The sequence below is a fragment of the Marmota monax genome, unplaced genomic scaffold, assembly GCF_021218885.2.
Source record: "Marmota monax isolate L192 unplaced genomic scaffold, Marmota_monax_Labrador192_F-V1.1 WCK01_AAM20220418_F8-fsc00021, whole genome shotgun sequence".
Classification (NCBI taxonomy): Eukaryota; Metazoa; Chordata; class Mammalia; order Rodentia; family Sciuridae; genus Marmota; species Marmota monax.
The window spans coordinates 6,534,742-6,543,170 of NW_026695228.1; positions in this window are offsets into that span (position 1 = coordinate 6,534,742).

Sequence of the window (8,429 nt, forward strand, 5' to 3'; positions counted from 1 at the left end):
GAAAAAGGACAAATGCTGTATGATTCAGCTTACAATAAGGTACCTAGAGTAGCCAAATTCATTGAGACAGAAAGCTGGAGGGTGGCTGCCAAGGCTGAGAGGAAGGGGAAGAATGGGAAGTTTCAGGTTTGCAAGATGAAAAGCTCTGGAGGTGGTTGGTGGTGCTGTTTGCATGACTATGTGAATGAACCTCAATGCCACTGAGCTGTGCGTCTCAAAGTGGGTTAAGATGGTAAACTTTACATCATGTTTATCTTCCCACATTAAAAAAAATATCGCTTGTATTTTCTAATACTTTATAATTGTAATATGTGACTTTCAGAACTATAGAGACTGAACATCATCATCCATTTCTAGTCACATCGAAGTTGACTCACTTTTGGCGGGAGGTTTGGTGGTTGGGGGCCTGGTGACAACCAAACCAAGGGTGAGTTAGAAATGGGGACAGGTTGCCTTAGGCTACCTGTCCTGGTTACTACAGTTGTGGAACAAATTGCCCTAAAACTTAGTCACTTCACTAATAGCCATTTTACTGCATCTGGCAGATTCTGTGGGCTGGGAATTCATAGGCTCCGGTTGGGCAGCTCCTCAGTCTCTTCTGACGTTGACCTGGGTGGCTCAGTGGAGTGTGGCTAGTCTGGACGTCCAAGATGTTTTTACTCACCTCTGCTGACATGTTTGGATGGTTGGACTTGGCTGGACCCGTGGACTGGAGAATCTCACGTGACCTAGTCGGAGAGTGGTCTTGGGTGGTCAGATTTCCTTCATGGTAGTGAGCATCCCAAGGGTACCACATAGAAGCTACCTGGCTTTTCTGACCTAGGCTTGGAAGTCACATTGTGTTGCCTCCTCTGCCTGTTGTTGACGACAACATCGGTTCAGCTGAGATTCAATGGGAGAGGAGAGGAATATTGTATGCCACCTCAAGTCTCATTGTGGAGAGTATGTGGGATAGGAAATTGCTGTAGCCATCTTTGGAAAACACTTTCTATTCTACCGTTGCGAAGAGGGAGGGACAGAGAGAGAAAGAGAGGATTTATTATTCAAGTGCAAGAGACTAGCCTGGCAGGATGGCCCATATCTATAATCCCAGTGGCTCAAGAGGCTGAGGCAGGAGGGTCGTGAGTTCATAGCCAGCCTCAGCAAAAGCAAGGCGCTAAGCAACTCAGTGAGACCCTGTCTCTAAGTAAAATACAAAACAGGGCTGGGGATGTGGCTCAGTTGTCCAGTGCCCCTGAGTTCAATCCCTGATATCCAAAAAGACAAAAAAAAAAAAAAAAAGCAAAAGTCTAGAATTACGAAAGCCCTGGAAGGGAAGCAGGGTGGGACCAGGGACTCTGCCTCTGACCTCCCCACACGTCCGCCTTCCTGCAGGCTCAGTTTCCCTGGGTTTCCTCGCTTTCCCCTGTCCTCCATTCCTTCCCACCACCTGGACTACTAGGGCCTCTCCCGCCTGTCTGCAGCTTTCCCCAGAGTGTGTGAGTTCAAACTCCTGAGACTGACTGGCTCAGCTCAGATTTCTCAGCAACCTTTGGTCCAATCAGCGGAAGGAGTAGCCTGGTTCTCACACCTGGCTACACAATTGGATCCCCTGGGCAGCTTTCTAGAAAGTATTCAAGGCCTGGGTCCACCTCCTGGACTCTTTGGTTCCAGGTTTGAGACAGAGCAGGGGGGTAGCTTTAGATGAGTGGTGTCCATATTTCTCCCATGTTCAGGGTCCTTTGCTGTCGCTATGAGGCCCTGGAAGTGGCCAGAAGGTATGGACAGCAAGCTTGCCAAGGGAATATCAGTCACCAGACAGGGAGAGAAAAACAGGCTTTTCTTGTTTTGGAGCTTGTGTGTGACTGTGGTTGTCTTTTCCACAAATCTCAAAGAATGTGTAAGCGAGAAGAGTCCTCCAAGACAATCGAACTTACCTTATTCACTGATAGATGTAGACTAGGGTGACCAATTTGTTTTGGTTTGCCTGGAACTGTCCCAACTATTACATTGAATGTCCCCCCACCCAACTGCTTCCCAGGGACGTCCCCCAGTCCCAGGTAAACCCAGAAGGTTTGGAAACTCCATACCCATCCACACTTATTCCCCATTCTTCCTGCCCCCATCTGCCGGCAGTATTCATCTACTTCCTGTCTCTGTGAATTTGCATATTCTGGACATATAAATGGAATCCTGCAATATGTGTCCCTTTGTATCTGGCTTATTTCAGATAGAATCATGTTGTTTTTTTGTTTGTTTTTGTTGTTGTTTGTTTGTTTGGCTTTTATTTTTAATTTTTTTTCTAGCATCCTGTTTTAAGGTTCTTCATGTCCTAGCATGTATAAGTCCTTTATTTCCTTTTATTTCCTGAATGGTATTTCATTGTCTGGCTATCCCATATTTCATCAGTGGATGGACGTTTGGGTTGTTTCCATTTTTTGGCAATTATGCAAAATGCTGCTAGGAACATCTGTGTAGGTTTTGTGTGAACATGTGTTTTCAATTCTCTTGGCAATAAGGAGAAAAATAATAAGAGTGGAATTGCCAGGTCCTATGGTCCTATGGTGACTCTATGTTTAACATTTGAGGTACAGCCAGGCTTTTCCAAAGTGGCCACATCATTTTACATTTCTGCCAGTATCAGTGAAGGTTCCCATTCTCCACATCCTTGCCCAAACCATCTATCTTTCTTCTTTGAGCCATCCTGGTGGGTGTGAGGTAGTACCTCCTTGTGGTTTCAGTTTTCATTTTCCCTGATGACTGAGTATATTGAGCATCTTTTCATATGCTTATTGGCTTTTTAAATATTTTTTGAGGAGATGTATATTCGGATACTTTGCTTTTTTTTTTTTTTTAATCGAGCCATCTTTTTTACCCTGAGTTTTTGTTTGTTTTTTGTTTTATTTTTTTGTCTTACCAGGGATTGAACCCAGGGATGCTTAACCACTGAGCCACATCCCTAACCCTTTTTATTCTTCATTTTGAGACAGAGTCTCCCTAAGTTGTCTAGGGCCTCGATAAATTACTGAGGCTGGCTTTGAACTTGTGATCCTCCTGCCTCAGCCTCCTGAACTGCTGGGATTACAGACGTACACCACCATGCCTGGCTACCATAGTGTTTTCAATACTATAGCTTTATAATAATTTTTGAAAAAAAAGGAAGTCCTCCAACTTAGCTCTTCCTTTTCAAGATTGTGTGGTTATTCTGGGTCTCCTGGATTTTCATATGACTTCTTTTATTATTTCTTATTACTGTTGGCTTTATTTTACATTTTTAAATTAATCTTTTTAAATATATATTTTTTAGTTGTAGATGAACACAATACCTTTATTCTATTCATTTATTTTTATGTGGTGCTGAGGATCGAATCCAGTGACTTACTTATGCTAGACAAGCACTCCACCACTGAGCCACAACCCCAGCTCCTTAAATTAAATTTTAAAAATTAACATATTAATAATTATGAATTTTAATTGACCAATTAAATAATATATATTTATAATCAAAATATGAAATGAATAAGGCTAATTAACCTATCCATTTGATTTTGGGGGAGGGGTACTGGGGATTGAACTCAGGGGCACTCAACCACTGAGCCCCATCCCCAGCCCTATTTGTGTATTTTATTTAGAGACAGGGTCTCACTAAGTTGCTTAGTGCCTTGCTTTCGCTGAGACTGGCTTTGAACTTTCTATCCTCCTGCTTCAGCCTCCCAAGCCGATGGGATTACAGGTGTGTGCCACCATGCCTGGCTGTCCATTTGATTTTTAAGATCAGCTCATGCATTTCTATGGAAAAAAAAATGTTCCTTCTTCTATTTTTTTGAAGTTTGTGAAGAATTGGTATTCATTCTTTTTCAAATACATAATACTAGGATTTTTATAAGGACTTCATTGAATCTGTAGACCAATTTGGGAAATATTTCCATCTTAACAACATTAAGTCTTCCAGATCATATATTATGTCACAGGGCAACTCTTAGACAATATAAAGGAGTAGAGATATTACCATGCATCTTATCTGATCATAATGGAATGAAACTGAAAATCAACGATAAAAGAAGGAAGGAAAAAGCATACATCAATTGGAGAATGAACAATAGGTTACTGAATGATCAATGGGTTATAGAAGACATCAAGGAGGAAATTAAAAAATTCTTAGAGATAAATGAAAACACAGACACAACATATCGGAATCTATGGGACACATTGAAAGCAGTTCTAAGAGGAAAATTCATTGCTTGGAGTTCATTCCTTAAAAAAAGAAAAAACCAACAAATAAATGATCTCATACTTCATCTCAAAATCCTTGAAAAAGAAGAGCAAAACAACAGCAAAAGAAGTAGAAGGCAAGAAATAATTAAAATCAGAGCTGAAATTAATGAAATCGAAACAAAAGAAACAATTGAAAAAATTGACAAAACTAAAAGTTGGTTCTTTGAAAAAATAAACAAAATCGACAGACCCTTAGCGATGCTAGTGAAGAGAAGAAGAGAGAGAACTCAAATTACTAGCATACGGGATGAAAAAGGCAATATCACAACAGACACTTCAGAAATACAGAAGATAATCAAAAACTATTTTGAATCCTTATACTCCAATAAATTAGAAGATAGTGAAGGCATAGATAAATTTCTTAAGTCATATGATCTGCCCAGATTGAGTCAGGAGGATATAGAAAACCTAAACAGACCAATATCAATTGAGGAGATAGAAGAAACCATAAAAAGACTACCAACTAAGAAAAGCCCAGGTCCCGATGGGTATACAGCAGAATTTTACAAAACCTTTAAAGAAGAACTAATACCAATACTTTTCAAGCTACTTCAGGAAATAGAAAAGGAGGGAGAACTTCCAAATTCATTCCATGAGGCCAACATCACCCTGATACCTAAACCAGACAAAGACACTTCAAAGAAAGAAAACTACAGACCAATATCTCTAATGAACCTAGATGCAAAAATCCTCAATAAAATTCTGGCGAATCGGATACAAAAACATATAAAAAAAATTGTACACCATGATCAAGTAAGATTCATCCCTGGGATGCAAGGCTGGTTCAATATACGGAAATCAATAAATGTTATTCACCACATCAATAGACTTAAAAATAAGAACCATATGATCATCTCGATAGATGCGGAAAAAGCATTTGACAAAGTACAGCATCCCTTTATGTTCAAAACTCTAGAAAAACTAGGGATAACAGGAACATACCTCAATATTGTAAAAGCAATCTATGCTAAGCCTCAGGCTAGCATTATTCTGAATGGAGAAAAACTGAAGGCATTCCCTCTAAAATCTGGAACAAGACAGGGATGCCCTCTCTCTCCACTTCTCTTCAACATAGTTCTCGAAACACTGGCCAGAGCAATTAGACAGACGAAAGAAATTAAAGGCATAAAAATAGGAAAAGAAGAAATTAAATTATCACTATTTGCAGATGATATGATTCTATATCTAGCAGACCCAAAAGGCTCTACAAAGAAACTATTAGAGCTAATAAATGAATTCAGCAAAGTGGCAGGATTTAAAATCAACACGCATAAATCAAAGGCATTCCTGTATATCAGCGACAAATCCTCTGAAATGGAAATGAGGACAACCACTCCATTCAAAATATCTTCAAAAAAAATAAAATACTTGGGAATCAACCTAACAAAAGAGGTGAAAGACTTATACAATGAAAACTACAGAACCCTAAAGAGAGAAATAGAAGAAGATCTTAGAAGATGGAAAAATATACCCTGTTCATGGATAGGCAGAACTAACATCATCAAAATGGCGATATTACCAAAAGTTCTCTATAGGTTTAATGCAATGCCAATCAAAATCCCAATGGCATTTCTTGTAGAAATAGAGAAAGCAATCATGAAATTCATATGGAAAAATAAAAGACCCAGAATAGCAAAAACAATGCTAAGCAAGAAGTGTGAATCAGGCGGTATAGCGATACCAGACTTCAAACTATACTACAGAGCAATAGTAACAAAAACAGCATGGTACTGGTACCAAAACAGGCGTGTGGACCAATGGTACAGAATAGAGGACACAGAAACCAATCCACAAAACTACAACTATCTTATATTTGATAAAGGGGCTAAAAGCATGCAATGGAGGAAGGATAGCATCTTCAACAAATGGTGCTGGGAAAACTGGAAATCCATATGCAACAAAATGAAACTGAATCCCTTTCTCTCGCCATGCACAAAAGTGAATTCAAAATGGATCAAGGAACTTGATATCAAATCAGAGACGCGCCGTCTGATAGAAGAAAAAGTTGGCTACGATCTACAGTCAGTGGGGTCGGGCTCCAAATTCCTCAATAGGACACCCATAGCACAAAAGTTAATAACTAGAATCAACAAATGGGACTTACTCAAACTAAGAAGTTTTTTCTCAGCAAAAGAAACAATAAGAGAGGTAAATAGGGAGCCTACATCCTGGGAACAAATCTTTACTCCTCACACTTCAGATAGAGCCCTAATATCCAGAGTATACAAAGAACTCAAAAAATTAGACAATAAGAGAACAAACAACCCAATCAACAAATGGGCCAAGGACCTGAACAGACACTTCACAGAGGAGGACATACAGTCAATCAACAAGTACATGAAAAAATGCTCAACATCTCTAGCTGTCAGAGAAATGCAAATCAAAACCACCCTAAGATACCATCTCACTCCAGTAAGATTGGCAGCCATTAGGAAGTCAAACAACAACAAGTGCTGGCGAGGATGTGGGGAAAAGGGTACACTTGTACATTGCTGGTGGGACTGCAGATTGGTGCAGCCAATTTGGAAAGCAGTATGGAGATTTCTTGGAAAGCTGGGAATGGAGCCACCATTTGACCCAGCTATTCCCCTTCTTGGTCTATTCCCTAAAGACCTAAAAAGAGCATGCTACAGGGACACTGCTACATCGATGTTCATAGCAGCACAGTTCACAATAGCAAGACTGTGGAACCAACCTAGATGCCCTTCAATAGACGAATGGATAAAAAAAATGTGGCATTTATACACAATGGAGTATTACTCTGCATTAAAAAATGACAAAATCATAGAATTTACAGGGAAATGGATGGCATTAGAGCAGATTATGCTAAGTGAAGCTAGCCAATCCCTAAAAAACAAATGCCAAATGTCTTCTTTAATATAAGGAAAGTAACTAAGAACAGAGTAGGGACGAAGAACAGGAGAAGAAGATTAACATTTAACAGGGATGAGAGGTGGGAGGGAAAGGGAGAGAGAAGGTAAATTGCACGGTAATGGAAGGAGACCCTCAGGGTTATACAGTGGAGGGGGTAGAGAGAGAGGAGGGGAGGGGAGGGGAGAGGTGGGGAGGGGGGAGGGTGGATGATGGGAAAGGCAGCGGAGCACAACAGACACTAGTATGGCAATTTGTAAATCAATGGATGTGTAACTGATGTGAATCTGCAATCTGTGTATGGGGTGAAGGTGGGAGTTCATAACCCACTAGAATCAAAGTGTGGAATATGATATGTCAAGAAATTTGTAATGTTTTGAACAACCCACAATAAAAAATTAAAAAAAAAAAAATTAACATATTAATAATTATGAATTTTAATTGACCAATTAAATAATATATATTTATAATCAAAATATGAAATGAATAAGGCTAATTAACCTATCCATTTGATTTTGGGGGAGGGGTACTGGGGATTGAACTCAGGGGCACTCAACCACTGAGCCCCATCCCCAGCCCTATTTGTGTATTTTATTTAGAGACAGGGTCTCACTAAGTTGCTTAGTGCCTTGCTTTCGCTGAGACTGGCTTTGAACTTTCTATCCTCCTGCTTCAGCCTCCCAAGCCGATGGGATTACAGGTGTGTGCCACCATGCCTGGCTGTCCATTTGATTTTTAAGATCAGCTCATGCATTTCTATGGAAAAAAAAATGTTCCTTCTTCTATTTTTTTGAAGTTTGTGAAGAATTGGTATTCATTCTTTTTCAAATACATAATACTAGGATTTTTATAAGGACTTCATTGAATCTGTAGACCAATTTGGGAAATATTTCCATCTTAACAACATTAAGTCTTCCAATTCATGAACATGGGATGTCTTTCCATCTTCTTAGATCATCATCAATTTTTTAATCGTGTTTTATAATTTGAGTATACCATTCTTATACTTATTAAAGGTATTTCTTATTATTTTATTCTTTTTGATACTTGTATAAATGGAATTTTAAAAATTGATTTCATTTTCAGATTTTTCATTGCAAATCTGTAAAAATACAATTGATTTTTTGTATATTGATTTTATATCCTGAAACTTCGCTGAACTAGTTTATTTGTTTTAATAATGTTTAGTGGATACTTTATGATTTTACATACAAACTCACATTACCTGCAGACAGATGACACATAATGTACTTCTTTTGTTCCAATTTGAATGTCTTTTCTTTCATTTTCTTGCCTCATTAGCT